The sequence below is a fragment of the Culex pipiens genome, chromosome 3, assembly GCF_016801865.2.
Source record: "Culex pipiens pallens isolate TS chromosome 3, TS_CPP_V2, whole genome shotgun sequence".
Lineage (NCBI taxonomy): Eukaryota > Metazoa > Arthropoda > Insecta > Diptera > Culicidae > Culex > Culex pipiens.
Genome location: NC_068939.1, coordinates 62,500,072 through 62,518,286, shown reverse-complemented (window position 1 = coordinate 62,518,286; position 18,215 = coordinate 62,500,072). Strand labels below are relative to the sequence as shown.

Below are 18,215 nucleotides of genomic sequence, written 5' to 3'. Positions count from 1 at the left end.
GACAACGTGTCCGACATCAACCTTCACCAAATCAGCTCAAATTTGGCATGGGGGTTGTGTTTGCCTCAAAATCAAAGAATCCCAACTTTGATAACATTTGGTCGGGTCCGCGCCCTTTACGTTCCTCTTTATTTGAAATTTTCGAAAAACTAAATTTTTAAAATGCATTTTCTTTCAATAGAATTCAACTTTGGGGTAAGCAAATTTGAAGATTTTTTACGTAGAATCCAATGGTGTAATCAAAGTTTACGTATAGTGTTGCTAGATATGAAATAAATGCACCTTAAAGGGTTTAAAAGTAGTTTATGCAACAAGTTGCAAAAAGAGGATTTTTTCAGCACGAGTCGTACATTTATCCAACGAGGTTCACCGAGTTGGATAAATACGACGAGTGTTGAAAAAATCAAGTTTTGCAACGAGTTCCATACAACATTTTTTGCAATTCCGAAAAACACCCATTGAGTGAAATTTTAAGTCAAATTTTCATGTATTTTGTCAATGAATCGTTTTAATCAAAACAAATTTCGAAAAGTGTTACTTTTCGAAACAAGTGCTGAAAAGTTCAACTTTTCAGCACCCAATTCAGTGCTGAAAAGAAGAACTTTTCAGCATTTATTTTGAAAAGTGTTGCTATTCGATTCTGTTATTTTTGGTACAGAAAAGTAGGCTATTTCGTCATTCAAGAATGACAGGAAAAGTAAGTAGTTTCACGACGGAATTGCAAAAAGGTATTTTTAACCTTTTAGACGAGCACTTACGGGGAAACTGACAATTGGCTTCGATTGCTAAGTGTTTTGGCTTTCTCGCCTTACTGAGGAAAGGCTATATAAACATTCGATCCGTCTTGGGTTCCCATAAAACCCTAGTTAATATTATGAAGTTTAGAAAAGTACTTCGAAAGTTACGCTAAAAAATGGGTTTACTTAAGTTCGGAAGATTGTAGTCTTGTTATATATTTTCAAAAAGGTATATGCACTTTTTGGAGGCCCTGTCTCAAATATTTCGATGAAAATGATGTCCGGATTCAATATCCGATACGTCGTTTGTTAGATAATTGAAAGATCCTTCAAATGAGCATAAAACATTGAATACCTGATAACCCTATCAAAAGTAATGAGCTCTTAAATCTTAATTTTAAGACTCAATTCAATTTGTAGTCTAATTACAATTTGTATCATTTTTGACAAATATGTTAATGTAACGATCCATTTGCCCAGTTTCCAATTCTAAATCATTTGATTGGGAAAAAATGTCACTTTAGGGTATTAAAATAATGCTATTTATCATTGTTTTCCTAATTATAGTTTACTTCGTTTCAAAACTTTTCAAAACTTGTTCAAAACCTAAAGAGTATTTTTCATTTAAAATCTTAAACCTGTCAGAGTCACCCCGACCATCAATGTCACCCCGTTTTTCGGTATACAAAAAACGTGTTGGGTTTGTTACAACTTTTAGAACTTAGTAAACTTTTCTCTTACTAACTAACGAGATGCAGACCAGGGCCATCTTCCAATATTTTGTAGAATTCAAATTGTTCAAACTATTTATTGTATCATTATTGCCTTGTTTGAGAATCAAATTTTCTAACTTAGTTTAGCCCTCTCAACAGCCTCCAGCGTGAGTAAAAGAAGTTAAAAACAATGGTTTGATTTGATTGAAAACATACAGAAAATGTAACATTCAAAAATCATACGACTAGTGATCTTTCCACAGAAAATCAAATTTGGCAAATTTGGTAATAGACAACGCTGTTAAATGGCTTTTACTGTTGGTCTTTAAAGTAGTAAAATGCCCTTCTAATAAACAAAGTTTTCATAGCATCCAATTTCCAAACCAAAGATAAGATAAGACACCGTCCTTCAATAAAACAAAAACAAAGGATGATTACATTTACTATTTCCTAAAGCGGAAACTCTGGCCAGCGTCCAGGATACATCCGGATGCGATTCATTGCTGCCCTTTCACCTTTGGGCTATATCTCGATACACCCCCCCCCCCCTCCTCCCACTCGTCCCTTTCATCCTAGTAGACAACATCGAAAACTAACATTCGAAGAAAAAAAATCAAAACTTGTGTGTATCAAACTTGTTTACTGGAATGCTGTTCGATGTGTTCGATATTCGCTATACCAACTCTCATCATCTCTTTCTGTATAACTGTGTGCGTGTATATTGTGTACATTTGTTCCGTTTCTACGTTCCTCTACCGTTTTTTTAGTTTCTTTGTTGTTCCATCATGTATCATGGTTTTTTTTGTGTTTATCTGTTGTTCAGTTATTACATGTGCATATTTGTTCACCCTCTGTGTGACAAAAGAAAGACAATCAACTGCGTGTGTGTATGTGTGGCGGTGCTCTTTCTCGATGTATCTGTGTTCTGATCTTTACACAGTTGTTTTCGTTTCAACACATGTTTAAATTCATAAGGATTTTGTCTAGTAATGGATTTGACCTTGATGAAACAGGTGAATAAATATCGATATAGATTTGTTCAATAATCAATTAATTTGTTAAAAAATAATAATTATAAAAAAATTTGTCTCAAATTTTTCAATTAAAGAAAGTGCACGTTGGTGAAAAGAATAATATGAAAAATTGAAATAAAACTGGACACTCCAAATGTAACATGTATTACCCAGTAAAAAATATCATGGCAATATTACATCTGCAAATGAGTACATCTTTTATGCATGAAAAAAATTAATTTTACTACCTCTAAAAAATTGCAAACATACCACTTTTTCACTATAAGGTCATTTTTTCAGTCTTAATAAAGTTAATATTACATCATAAAAATGTATACCTTCCAAATTAACATAATTTTCATCTGTGTACGTGTAGCAGTATAATGGATTCTTAGTAATATTTTGATCAAGTTTATAACTGGATAACTATGACAATCTGTAAAGTTGTTTCAATTTCACAGAATTCGTTTTACAAGTGTCTATCCCAGATAAATTTAATTGCGGCATTTGAGTTATAAAAAGTTATGAGTTAAACTGAATTATCTGAATAACTGAAATATAAAATCCAGCATCTTTTTGGAACTATAAAAATCTTTGGCTTTTACAAAACAATATAAACCTCAAGAATTTATGGTACCCGTAAACCAGGTGAAACTGATAGAAATTTAACTTATTATTGAAATAGCATTGAACCAGTTCTTGTTCTTGTTTCAAATTGATTTTTTTTTCTAATGTGCTTGAAAAAGAAATTGCTTATATATTTTTATGTTCGGGTTGATTTGGAAAGTCACTGTGTTTCTCACAAATTACAGATTAAAAGTGAACAGATTGCACTGATTACATGAACATGAAATTATCAGTGTTGATTGCCATAAATATCAACTTTGAAGCATAAATCGAATTTTTTGTTGAAATTTTGAATTTTGCGATTTTATTAGATTTTTATTCAATGTCAATTAAACTTGTCATTAAAAAACTGATTTTATTTGTTCTTAGTGGAAAATGTCCAAAAAATTCGAGTACGTCTTTCGATTCTAAAACATTATTTTTGAGAAAATCATGACTCCTGAAAATTATTTAAAAACACTTTTTGTCGACGTTTTTCCAAAACTTTTCAAAATTTATTGAAAACTTTAATTTTATATGTTTCATATCTTTCCACTCATATTTAATTCGTATATTTGTCTAGCGAAAGCGTCTTAAGCCCAATAATATCACCGCGGCTTTCAATGTCATCCCAGTTTACGGTGGCCACAGTTGGATAAAAATCTATGGAAAATTGGTTTTAATTAAACAGAATGTACGAAACGCTAATAAATTGACATTAAAACAAGTGTGAATTAAGAGGATTTACATCACTTTGAAAAATACATGAATTAATTTGTTTTAGTTGGATAATATAAAACTTTTTAGATTTTTATGACACAAATTTAGTCAAAATTCATAAGTGTAATATTACAATCAATTTTGACAAAAAATATCAAAAGGCTTTGGTTATACAAAACTAAATAGAGTTTGTTTAGTTTGTAATTATAAGGAATTTAAATTTGTACGGAAGTTTGTAAAACGGCAGTGGGAGTGAGCTTCGGCCAAAGGGATTTTTCATTGTGTAGAAAGTAGAATGTTACATCTAAAAATTTAACTTGCAATGCCACTGTGTTTTTTCGTAAAAAGAACTAACTTTGAGGCAATTTTAAGTTCGTGGAACAAATCCTGTTAATTTCATAGTATTTAAGAAAAGATAAGTTTCTGCTCGAAAATGTTGGCCAAAACAATAAATAAAGCGAAAAAAAGGAAAAAAAAGCAGTTAAAACTTTCGATCAACTTATCAAATTAAATAACTTTAATAAAAAAGTGTAGATTTAACAAACAATAAAACATTTTGAGAAGTTTGACTTAACTCATAGATACCAAAATCCCCCACGTAAACAGCATGATTTGAAAGGAGTTGTCCGATCAAGCTCACTATATCTCAAATATAGCTTGGAGTTTCAAAACATTAGCCTTATATTTGAAAAGGTCGAATAAAAACGAGAAAATGACGAAAACGAAAAAAAAAACATTTTTTCCATCAACACTTCACAAACTGCGATAACTCGAAAAATTAAACGATGCCTATACTTTTTCTGTAACCAAAAATTGCGTCAATCACAATAATTTGCGTACCCATAATAGTACACTGAGAAAAAAGAGTTCCCAAAATCCTGAACAAGCGTTCATGAAAATGGGAACCACGAACAAAGTGTTCAAATGCCGCATTTTTTTGGTACGATTTTGAAAATCTTACCATGGCATTTGAACACTTTGTTCGTGGTTCCCATTTTCATGAACGCTTGTTTTTAATTTTGGGAACTCTTTTTTCTCCGTGTATTGGTCATCGCTAAAATTTTCAAGTTTTCGCTGTTTTAGTGAAAAAAAAAATCCCCGTTTTTGAGCTTGGCGCGTCAAAAAACCTGGTTTTTATTTTCAAAAAATATCTTGGAATCCTTTTAACCCTTTTTTAATTTTTTACATAAGTTAAGTAAAATTGTCCGAGGAATCCGATGAATTTAATTCAAATACAAGCTTTTTGGTCCCAAGATTTTCAATCCCGCATTTTTAATTTTCATTCGACCATTTGAAATATTTGGCTAGATTTTTGAAACTCCAAACTATTTTTTCATGAAAGTAAAACTTATATAGCGGAGTTATGAATTTTGAAGAAATATGTTTTTTTTTAAATCGACAAAAATTGCAATTTTTGGACCACCCTAACACGGCGTAGGTCATTCTAACGACCACACAAAAAAAATAAGAGTCTAATTATCTCAACCGAAAAATCCCCAATCCAATTTTGAGACCGATTGGACGACTTTTTTTAAACATACTGTTTTCGTGAGGAATTGCAGTATATCAAGAAAAAAACAATTAATTGAATAAGTAAAATTTCAAAAAAGTTGAAATTGCTGTAAACAATAACAGAAACGTAAATAAATAGTTGAACGCTTAAAAAAGGGGTTGGTTCATAATTTCGTCAAACTAGAAGTTTAAAAAACAAGCCGAGATTGCTACCAAACAACATAACTTTGATCTCGATCCAACGTGCATTCGTCTGCCCTCCAAAAACAACGTTAGCACCACTTTAGCGCTCAAACGTACAATCCAGCAATCAAAATCACAACTCGAGCACCACTCTGTAGAAAGCAAAACTCCCTCGCCGTGTAAAAGGACGAAACCAAGCCCCACATATTGTACGGAACACAATGTCATTATTTGCGAACGCGTTTTTTTTAGTTTTATGCTTCAAGTCGTTCTCGTTTGCTCAACATAAGGAAATAAAAAAAGCAAAAAAAATCACACACACACAGAGGAAAATCAAAATTCGAAGTTCGTTACAGAATCACGTGAAAATAAAAGAAGCATAACCAGCGGTATTGACGGTCGAGGTAAAATCTTTCTTTTTCCAGAAATGTTTCATGCATATAAGCAATATGGCGAAATATGAGTAAATCATAAATTAACAAACACAACCAATCTGGTAACCACAGTTTAACCGTTGATTTTATTCTTTATTTTTATTTTGTCGCTTGTTTCCACTTATCTTCTCCACTTGTTTCCTTCGCTTTTCCTTCTTCACTGTTGTTTTCTTCGATCGATTCGTTTTATCGCCATTTCTTAATTGTTACATTCTCTCTCTCACACTCAGGCATGCAAGGCAAAATCGCATATATTTAGACAAATAAAGCTAGTGTATCACCAAACACTACCACCACCACGCTATAAAGGCTGGCAGCACATTCTCTTTTATCCACAAGAACAATAGAGCTTTATTATGCAAACGGGCAAGCTCGCCGCAAGCCAAGTCAAATGAGCAGAAGAAAGCATTCGTTTTGAAAATCTTTTTTTTTCCCCAAAATAAAAAGGATAGCTTGTTACTGTTTTGCTTGTGCTTCGCGAAACTAGCATGTATGCAAATGCAAATGCCTTCACAGGCTTTTTTTGGCATATATTTTAAAAAGCTTGCAATACAACGAAGACAATGGGAACTGCTTTTTTCAAGAATGAATAGAGCGAATTTTTTGTTGGCTCAAATTGATCCCAAGTGGACCCCACGTCAAATGGCCAACACATTCAAAGGCTTTTTTTGGGAACAATCTCAAACAATGGAGAAACCCTAGATTTAGACAGTATAACCACAGTGGTATAACCTTAAACATAGTTTAAAAAAATGGGTGATGTGTTACATGCAATAATATCAGTAATAATTTTCCAAACTAAGGCCGTTGCAAATATTTTTTGAAGTTTATGTCCCTCGACTCTGGTCGGGGTCGAGGGGGGTGCAAAAAATAAAAAAAAAACATAAAAATTGAAATAACAAGCCATAATCTCAATATTTGAATGAAAAAAGTGTTTTTAAGAATTAAAGAGATTTTTTTCGCCGAAAAAAATGTTTTTTTTTGGAATTCAATTCAACAAAAATTTAAAATATTTTTTTATCAATTCCAGACAAGCAAAATATGATTTTAAACGCAGGGAAAATGCATTTCTAATTGTTTTTAGTTGGTTAGACTTCTATTCCCTTTGGTTCATAATCCTAGAGTTCAGCGATGGAAGAACCATCATCAAAAGAAAGTCTTTGACGTTCTTCAAGCGAAAAATTCTAATGGCTCTCCTCTCTCGCATACGAAAGATCGGTAAAAAGAAACTCAAACAATCGTTATCTGGATTATTCGGCGGAACATTCATTTATCTACAAAACTTGCAGGCAAAACGTCACACTTCGAAAAATGACCTGTAATTTTTTGTAGATGGGCAATGTGTGCACAGCTAAAAATGTAGTAATCCAGCTGCGTGTAAAAGGCCTGGGTGTAAAATACATATTGCATTATTTTATGCAATTAAATGTGATTTTACGCTCTGAAATATGTAGCCCATCAGTATGGGAAACCTACTTGACCGAAATGTCAAGCTCATATATGCGTTTATCTTTACAGTTTTTCATCGGTCTGATGGCCCAGTGGGCTAAGGCGCCAGTCCTTACTATTGGTGCTGGGTTTGAATCCTGTCGGTTGCAACTTTTTTTATGTTAGCAAGAATTGTACATGCAGTGTGTAATATTACACTCAAACGCTCGGGTAGTCATTTGACCCCTATTTTTTTTTTCTTAAAAATATCATAACTTTTGGTAGAATTGACCAATTTTGATGCTTCCGGTTGCAAAAGATCCAGATTTGTCTATATTTTGAACTGTCAAATGGGTCTCCTTTTACCGGAGACATTCCGGATTCCGTTGGGGTACCTCGGCCCTCCTATTTGGGGTTTTGGTCAATAGAACAAAAACCATTTCACAGAAAAATGCCGGAAATGATGCAAAATTACAAGGCATCATTCTAATACATCATCTAGCAAAAATAATTGACATGGTTAAGTCCTACGGGGCACCGGAGCCGGTTCCGTTTGGGCACCAATCGACATCAGCTTAGTGAACCGTTTCCGGTTGGAACCTGTTTCGGTGCCCGAAGGTCTTGACCATGCCATGTATCTATGCAGGATGATGTATTAGAATGATGCCTTGAAGTTTTGCATCATTTCCGGCGTTGTTCTCTGAAATGGTTTTTTGTTCTATTGACCAAAACCCCAAATAGGAGGTCCGAGGTACTCCAACGGAATCCGAAATATCTCCGGTAAAAAAGGACCATATTTGTCCCCCATTGGACAGTTCAAAATATAGACAAATCTGGACCTTTTGCAACCGGAAGCATCCAAATGGGTCAATTCTAACAAAAGTTATAAGATTTTTAAGGAGAAAAAAATAGGGGTCAAATGACTACCCGAGCGTATGAGTGTAATGTGCTTATTTTGACGAAGGTGATGTGCATGCTTTTGCATGCGATTTTACCATCAGATTTTTTGCTGTGTGTAAAGATGTAAAGCAAATGAAATTAATTTGATTGGTGCTATCCTGGTAATTAACCAAAAATCTTCAGCTGATTGATTTTCTTCGAGAAGTTCATGAGCGATTTTCTTTTGTGTGTTTCGCCTCCTCTCTCTTTAGCGGGTGAAGAAAGTTTGCAAGCGATTAAGGTTTTTTTTGCGATATTTCCCTGGCAAATATTAGAAAAAAGATTTGCTATTAGACTCTTTTTCAAAAACCAAAATGATTTTCTCGAAGCACAAAACCATTATCCCTATTTTTAACTTTTTTTTTATCGTAAAAAAAAGTTCACGGCATAACTTTGGATTTCAAGAGTTATAAAGCCCAACAATGACGAACTCCTCGTCACAGTAGCCTAATGCAAACAATGATCGAGCTCGAGCTGTAACAGTCCTTGAGAAATATATTGACTGAAATATTGGTTGGTCAATAAAAAAACAGCAGGTGGTCGCATGAGAAAAAAAAAACTTTTGCTAGAAAGAATAAGCAGTTCTGATGCAAACAAACCTGCAGCTGTCATGTAAATATATTTTAAATGTGTTGGTAAATGTCTGACTAGAACATACTTTTGAAAAAAATCTGCTCAATTTCATTGAAACAATTTATGTTTTTTTTTTTAATTCAACTTCTTGGGGTTCTTCCAATTGTTCCAAACCATTATTTTGCAACATTGGTTCCACCAAAAAATATTGTTAACCGTCAAAAAGAAACGTTATACCCTCATCAGGTCGACGTCGTCGTGCTATCTTGTCGCACCCGCCATTTTGACGTTCCGAGAAAAACGCGTTTTAATGTTTGACCTTGAATATACAAAAACGAGCGCACGCAATGTAAACAATAACAAACACGTTTTGTTTGGCTGACCATTCTGTGCATTGTCCCGAAGTTTGGTTGAAGTTGGTTGCTGGAGTCCCGAGTTATAATTACAAATGTTTACGGTAGTCTAGCTTGTACGTGCGACAAACGCATCCTGACTTTCCTGGCCTGAAATCCCTTTGGCCTTTTGTCGCACTTACATCAATTTTCATGGAGTGACAAGATAGCACGACAAGATTGAAACTACTTTCATATGTAAAGTGACAAAAATGCACGGAGTTTTTTCGGTTTTTGTTGAATATCTCAGGATTGAAATCGAATTTTGGGGATCTGTGAAGGTCAAAAGGTGAGGCATTGTGAGCTGCACAAAATGGCGTTCTTAACTCAATTTGGCCCAAAATACACGTACGACAAGTTAGCACGATGGCGACGAGGTGTTACATTGGGTCTGGGTTGTGAGATTGGAACTTACAAAAAAGCAGTAATTTTTATGACCCAATGTCACCCTGATATCGGTAGTACAAATTAAGAAAGTTCAAGATAAAATTCTCTAATCATCTTTAGAGAAATTTAAAAAGTTCAGTTCATATTTTTTTAAGGGTAACATACAAGTAGATAATCACAAAATTTCATACCACAGAAAATTTATTGAAGCCACCAAAAAGATGATTTTCAATCAGTTGTGAAAGTTTTATGAAGAAATTACACGATTAAACTGAGCTAGAGACGATTTTAAGCTAAAAAAAAAATTTCAATGCGGACTGTCAAACTTTCTGAGCGTTTTTTCTCGAAACACCGAGTTGCGAGTGCCACGATATCTCGAGATGGGAAGGACCAAATTGGCTAATATTTAGGGTGAAGACTCTCAAGACATATCCCGTGTGCATGACGAAGCTCATTTTTGAAATTTTGCTTTTTAAAAAAAATAAAAAAAAATGAAATACTGACGATTTTTTGTATGAAAAACATAAAAATATTTTTATCTTTTTTAAAAATAAACTTATTGAAAATCGGCCTTCGTCATGCAAACAGGACCGTTTTAAGGTGAAACGTGAAGGCAATATTAATGTAAATGTATTAGTGAGGTATGATTGTGTTAGTTTGATGATGATCATTGGTGACGTCATTGGTTGACTAGTATTTGTGACATCGTTTAGTGGTAGTTGTGTGGTCGAAAAAACATTGCTAACAAATCAAAATAACCAATTGAACGAAAAAATAACTTTGCTAACTTTTGAAAAGAGCTTCATTTACCTGTTACCATGATTTCGAAATTTTGAAACTATAAACTTGAAACTCATCCTGAAATGAATATTTTAACGAGTTTTTTTTTATCCCAAAATGAACCGAACATACGGTTTTGAATTTTCCTACATGATTGTAGTTAAAAATACTTCAAGACACTGAAATCAACCGTTAGATATAAATACATGTTCTTCCATACTTGGAGCATTTTAAAATATGTTTTTTGTTCGAAAATAAATTTACTTCTCGGAATGTAGTGAAACAGGCTAGTCTTGATTTAAACATTTATAAACAAATATTTTTCATGTTTGACCACAAATAACAAAATTAGCGCGTGAGTAGCTGTCCCATCAGTCCGGGAGGTTTCGATCCGGATTTCGAAGGTCTCAACGACTGCGTTCGAGATCAACCTGATTCTTTAGATGCCGAACTCCAGCTTGAGCTTCTCGCGGAGCAGGTAAACACGCTTTATCAGCAGCTTTGGGAATCCGGGCCTAAGGTTGCGGTATAGCACTACATCGATCAGGTCCGGTAATCAGCTGTTCCTGGTAAAACTGATGGCGAAGTACCGGTGTAGAGCTCACTTCCTTGGGCTGCGGAACCGGGAGAAACCCGATCCAGCTATTCCTGTCCTGGCCAGATTGTGATCGATCATCGGGGTGGGTGGGTCAGAAAACTCGTTGGCTCCGTGAGTGGTTCCCACACTGACGGATGAGGTCTACCCGTTGTTTTCACTGTCCGCTCCACGACCTAGTAAAATGTAAATCGTTTGAGAACAATCAATACAAATTAATTATGACAAAATATACCTACAATTGCAATTTCCTGTGGTTTTCTCTCATTTTTCTAGATTAAAATTTTCTTCGCACGGTCGAGCAATTTTCACGACAGACCAGCAGAAGATAAAAACAAACAGAACTGTCAAAATCTTGCGTCCCAGCAAGGGCATGGTGTGCTTTATTCCTTGCGCGAAATAAATAATTAGCATGAATATTGGATTTATTGAATGCGCACTGCTAAACTAAAGTGACCCGAAAATTGCATACTGGTTGCGTCGAATAAAAATATATAAATGCATAAAAATAAAAAAAATCTACAAAATCTGCTTGAAATCTGCTTTTCGTGCTATTTTTTTTTCAATCGAGCACACCTTGTATAAATATATGCCCTTGACGTGCCAAAAAAGTGTGGCCATACGGAGCAGAGTTTAATTGCACGAAGTTTTTTAATTTATTTTTTCTGTTGTTATTTTATCTCGAATTCCACTTTAAACTTTCTTTTATGTAACAAAACAACTCATGGATGAGTTGTTAGATTGTTTTTTATCAGTACAAGGTAAAACATCAAGCAACAAAATGTTATTTTTGAATTTTATTAAAAGTGCTCGACTTGAATTTTTGGCAACCACATTCTCGATGACTACTACCACAAGCAAACCACAAGTGCATATGACAGTTGTATTGGAGAGTGTCTGAACAGACAAAAAAATAATCGCGAAATTTTCCACTTCACGTTTTTTGATTCAAGATATCGGGAAAATCGCGGGTTATATTGTGTTTGGCTGTGATCACCTGGTCCATCTGACTGCAGCACGTCGAGCGATCAGCGATTTATTAAGGTAATGTAAATGAAATGGTAGTTTTCAGGCGTTTTAAAGTTCGGTCAGTTTTGTATGGCAAAAATTTGGTTCTCAAAAACAGGCTAGATTCTCGAAAAAGAAAGATTTATCGAGCCAGGCTTATACTTTGCTGTGTTCCTCTGGAAATTCTGCGCATAGTGATTATTTTTTTGAATTTTTAACCGTGCAGCAAGTTTGTGGAATTTCAAGATTTCTAAAAAGTCTTTGATTTTTACTGAATAAGGTGTTACGGGAAATAATCATTGTTAACGTGAAACGGGACGGTTTTCTGCCATACTTTTACCGCCATTTAAAATGATGGCACGTTACACCTTAACGAGTCTTCAGACTCTTCACCAATAATTTTGAGCCGATTTGGTCAAGGCAGTGTGGAGATATCGTGGCATCCGTTTTTTTTTTTTTTTTTTGAAACTGTTCAATACAAATAGCTATATCTCGGCAATGATACAACCAAATTTCTTCAAATTTGTTTTGATAATAGATGAAAATTTATATTTTAATGCCCTGACAACAGATTTTTTTAAATTAAGTGTGTGCTCACATAAACCTCTGACTTTCTTGTCGATTTACATGTATTAAGATTTTTTTAAAGGTTAAAAGACAAAATCATCTTGAAAAGCTAAAACACATTTGCAAAATAAAATTACTAAACTTAAATTTAGAAAAAGTGCACAAAGTTATGTGTATCGGAAATCACACAATTTAGTCGGATATTTGATATCGGAAATCACAGAATCAGTTGCTGCAGATCGATTTGTGCTTGCATCAGAAATTTTTATCTAAGTGTGGCCCAATTGGCCAACACATGTCATTAAATATATCTCCGTAAATGTTGGTCCAAATTTCGAAACCACAAGCGAAACATTTATAAAATGATTTGATTTTTATAGGATTTTTATCTGAAAAGGACTTAACCATACATTTTTATTTAGTATGCTATTGTAGATCAAACTTTGAAATCCTAATATTTTGATTGAATTTGAGTTTATAAAACTAATGAGGTAACCCTCAAAAACTTCAGTTCTCTCCTTTATTCAATCAATTTCTTTTGAAAAGTGGCTATCTAATTTGTATGGAGGTTCGAGAGGACGGACCAACGCTGCAAAATGGTCCCAACAAAGTTTTAACCAAATATATTTGTTTTCGGAATTTTTGGGATTATTATGATGATTACGAAACTGTTTTATCTGCCGGCATAAGCAATTTTTTTTCTAATTGAGACTGTTGGCACCGCGATGAACCGTCCTAGTGCAGCACGCGAAACACGCCAGCCGAAATGCTAGTTGAAAGAAGAACGCAGAAAAGGGACGGAGCATCCGGAAAGCCGGCTCGTCCAGATCAAAAACAAAATCTATTGTATTATCACCTAACCAACAGCAGAAATTCGTGCAGGAGATAATTTGCTTTATTTGCGTCGATAATTAACTTTTTTGAACAGTGACCAGTTTGTAAACTGTTCATCTCGTTGTAAGTGATCATTTGATACAAATTTGTGCGCACAGTTGTATAATTAATCTTTTTATTAGCGATATTACTTACACCGCGTGGCTCGAGGCCGCAAGGGGCGAAGAGTAGAGATAATTAGCCAGAATTAAGGCTGCAAAGCCGTTTTCGGATATGTAAGTTAAAGAATAATTCGTTTTCGCACAAAGTTCCTTATATTTGATTATTTCGATTAGCGCGCAGAAGTTCCGCTAGCAAAGCTAGCCTGTGAGAAGAGGTTAACGGAGTTACAAGGAAACTATTCATGTGAGTTTGTTTACTACACTTGAACCCACACAATGCTAAATAAATATTACTTTTTAGTTTTAAGCTGTTACAACAAAGAACTGCTTTAAAAATCTAGTTGTCCGAACTACGGTCCGAACAAATCTTAAAAATGAATAACCTCACTGGCTTTTGCTGCGGGATCTGCAAGGCTGCGGTGGAAAAGGACGGCGACCTGCCCTTCTGCGACCACTGCCAGCAATTCTTCCACTACGAGTGCGCGCAGCTCGAGAAGGGTGTCAAGGACGATTCCTGGAGGTGCCCCAACTGCGCGACCGAAATGGAGGTCACCCAGGTCATCGTGAAGTTTGACGACCTGGAAAAGACCCTGCAGGAGCTGGAAGCAGAAGCGAAGCGCCAGGAGAAGAGAATCTTCGCGAAACAACAGCTGCACAAACGTCGCCTGGAGCTGCAACAGCAAACACAGCAGCGTCAACAAGAGGCCGAAAGGCAGATGCTGGCCCTTGAGCAGCAGCTCATGGAGCAACAACTCGCTGCCGAGAAGCAGTTCCAGGAACAGCAGAAGAAGAATAAGGAAGATTTTGAGGCCAAGATGGCACAACTGAAGGCCGAGGCAAAGAGTCCTCCCTAGTAACATTTTAGGTTTTAAGTAGGCCATAAAAGCCTATTTAGGTCATATGAGGGTTTTCAGAACCATGATAAAACCTGTTAGTTTAAAAATGTTACTAGGGCTAAAACGAAAAAGGAAAAGAAAACTAAAACGTCCAAAGGGGACAAAAAGAAGCTCGATGCCTCAGGCACGGCTGGCCCCAGCGGAATCTCAACGCCGCTCCGACATCCGGGAGTTACGATTCCAGAAGTACCAAAACCAAAACCGACTCCGATACCGGCGGACTCAGGTGAAGAGGGTAACGGCAACGAAGGAGACGAGTCCGGCTCGGACACTAGCGGAACGGAGACGGAATCCAGTTCGTCGGATGATGAGCAGGAAAAAGCGGAAGTAGAACCACCCAAGCAGCTACGGGGGCCAACGAAGGCGCAGCTTACAGCCCGCCAGTTCTTGGCCAGAAAACTGCCCGTATTTACTGGACGCTGCGAGGAGTGGCCAATGTTTATAAGCAGCTACGAGACGTCGAACCTGGCCTGCGGATTTTCGAACGTCGAGAACCTCGCCAGACTGCAAGACAGCATTCGGGAGCCAGCGTTGACCAACGTGCGCAGCCTACTGTTGCTGCCCGAGAAGGTCCCGGCGGCGATCGAAACTCTTCGCATGCTGTACGGCCGGCCCGAACAGCTTCTCAACACGCTGCTGATCAAGGTACGGAAGGCCGACTCTCCCAGGTCGGATCGTCTGGAGTCGTTCATTTACTTCGGCGTCGTGGTCCAACAACTCGTAGACCACCTCGAGGCCACCCACATGAACGATCACCTGGTCAACCCATTGTTGATCCGAGAGTTGGTGGAGAAACTACCCGCCAGGTCGAAACTCGAATGGATTCGGTTCAAGAAACTGAAGAAGCACGTCTCGCTCCGAACTTTCGCTGACTTCCTGTCGGACATCGTGACCGATGCAAGCGAGGCCACACTGTTCACCGAACCGCAGCTGCAACATCAGCCGCAGGCTCGCAGAGACGCCAAACCAAAAACTGGATCCAGAACGCACGAAAGCTACCTTCACACTCACGCTGCTGCGGAGAATAGCGGAGACACAAACCATGCCGGTGTTAACAACAAAAGACCATGCAGGATTTGTGATCGCACCGACCATCGAGTCCGCAACTGTGAAAAGTTCAAGCAGCTGAAATTGGAGGATCGTTTGGACGCAGTCAAGAAGTGGCAACTCTGCAAGCTGTGCCTGAATGAGCACGGGTCTGCCCGCTGCCGGATGAACTTCAGGTGCAACGTGGGAAACTGCAAGGAGCGGCACAACGCACTTCTGCACAGCGACGTCCCCGCAACGGTCGTCAACTGCAACGCTCACGATGTGCGGGCCAGACAGCCGGTGATCTTCAGGATGATTCCGGTCACGCTGTACAACGGCGGCAGATCGGTCAACATTATCGCGTTTCTGGACGAGGGAGCTTCGTACACGTTGGTGGACGAGTCCATCACGAAATTGCTGAACGTTCGCGGCGCAGTTCAACCGCTGCGCATTATGTGGACCGCTGGAGTTTCAAGGCTGGAGAAACAATCGGAGAACGTCTGCCTGTCGATCTCTGCCAGAGGGGTGTCGACTCAGTTCCAGATCAAGAACGCCCACACCGTGAACGAGCTGAAGCTTCCGGAACAAACCGTGTGCTTCGCCGACGTCGTCAAGGAGTACAAGCATCTGCACGATCTCCCGGTGGCAGATTACCGCGGCGCGCCGAAGATCTTGATTGGCTTGAAGGATCTGCACCTGTACGCGCCTCTCGAGTCTCGTATCGGCGGCGCTGAAGAACCAATCGCTGTAAAGTCGAAACTTGGATGGACGATCTACGGCCCCCACGAGAACAACGCGCCAGCAGCTGGATTCGTAGGTCATCATGCTAGTCACCAAGTCTCTAACCAAGACCTACATGATCTCCTGAAGAACCAGTACCTCCTCGAGGAAACTGGCATCTCCATGGCGCTGCTGCCGGAGTCGGACGAGGACAAGCGAGCCAGGTCGATTCTGGAGTCAACGACAGTGCGCATCGGGGATCGATACGAGACCGGCCTGTTATGGGAAGCGGACGACACAAGTTTCCCCGACAGCTACGTGATGGCGCTGAAAAGATTGAAATCCCTGGAAAGAAAGCTGCTGAAGAACGACTCGCTGTACGACAACGTGCGGCGCCAAATCATCGAGTATCAACAGAAGGGCTACGCGCACAAGGCCTCACAGCAAGAACTGGCTGCGTGCGATCCGCGAAAGGTGTGGTACTTGCCGCTGAACGTGGTGACGCACCCCAAGAAGCCGGAGAAAGTACGCCTCGTGTGGGACGCGGCCGCTACTGTGGCGGGAGTCTCGCTCAACAGCCAGCTGCTCAAGGGGCCGGACATGCTGACGTCGCTTCCTTCCGTGATCTTCCGATTCCGTGAACGTCCTGTCGGATTCGGTGGTGATATCAGGGAAATGTATCACCAGCTGCGCATACGGAAGGAGGATACGAACGCCCAGAGGTTCCTGTTCCGGAACGACCCAACGGCCGAGCCTGAGGTGTACATCATGGACGTCGCCACCTTCGGGGCAACTTGCTCGCCGTGTGCCGCGCAGTTTGTGAAAAACAAGAACGCGGAGGAGTTCTCGAAGCAGTATCCCGCGGCGGCGAAGGCAATCGTGGAGAACCATTATGTCGACGACTACTACGACAGCGCGTCGACGGTCGACGAAGCGATTCAGCGGGCGAAGGAGGTCAGACTCATCCACTCGAAAGCGGGCTTCGAGATCCGCAATTGGGTGGCCAGTTCAAGCGAGGTTGTCCGCGCGCTGGGCGAGAAGAAAGCCGATCAGAAAGTTCATCTCAGCCAAAACAAGACGACCGGTTACGAACGAGTGCTGGGCATTGTGTGGAACACGAGCACCGACGAGTTCTTGTTCTCGGCCGAGATGAGAGAGGATCTGGAGCGGTACTTGAAAGGAGAGCTGCGGCCCACGAAGCGGGTGGTGTCGAGCTGCGTTATGAGCCTGTTCGACCCTCAAGGTTTTCTGATCTCGTTCACGATCTTCGGGCGGATTTTGATCCAGGACTTGTGGCGGGCTGGCTGTGATTGGGACAAGGCGGTCGACGACGAAGCGTGGGAGAAATGGAAGCGCTGGGTGAGTCGCCTGCAAGAAGTCGAAGGCGTTCGAATCCCGCGGTACTACTTCCAGGGCGCGCACGATCTGAACTACGAGACGTTGGAGCTTCATGTGTTCTGCGACGCGAGTCAGTGCGCTTACGGTGCTGTCGCCTTTTTCTGGATTATGTCGTCGGTAGGCCCAATCTGCGCGCTCGTGTCCGGGAAGTCAAAGGTGGCACCGCTGAAGCTACTCAGCATCCCGCGCTTGGAACTGCAGTCAGATGTGGTCGGCTCGAGACTCATGAACTTCGTGCAGGAGAACCACACCCTCAAGATTGCGGAACGGTTCATCTGGTCAGACTCTGAAGTTGCTTTGTCGTGGATCCATTCTGACCAGCGAAAGTATAAGCAATTCGTTGCCTTTCGCGTCGGCGAAATTCTGACGCTGACCAAGCAGAGCGAGTGGCGGAAGGTGCCATCAAAGCTGAATCTGGCAGACATGCTCACCAAGTGGGACAACAAGCACAGTTTCCGGCAGGACGGGCCATGGTCACGAGCGCCGGAATTCATCGAAGAAGCCAAGAGACTGTGGGCCATCTCGAAGCAGCAGGTGCAGCTGAACACGCCCGAGGAGATGCGAGCGAGTGTGCTGTACCACAGCATCAT

General features: G+C 39.4%; 1 protein-coding gene and 1 long non-coding RNA gene across 9 annotated transcripts in view; one reads left to right on the top strand and one right to left on the bottom strand.

Annotated features, from left to right (window-relative positions):
- Positions 1-18,215, top strand: part of LOC120425234 (uncharacterized) — a 91,106-nt gene that overhangs the window by 62,285 nt on the left and 10,606 nt on the right. The gene's annotated exons all lie outside the window — the stretch shown is intronic.
- Positions 10,709-12,388, bottom strand: LOC120425236 (uncharacterized). The gene is made up of 2 exons (XR_005606491.2): positions 11,252-12,388; positions 10,709-11,188 (listed from the first exon to the last, which is right to left on the bottom strand). It is a non-coding gene; the product is annotated as an uncharacterized LOC120425236 (long non-coding RNA).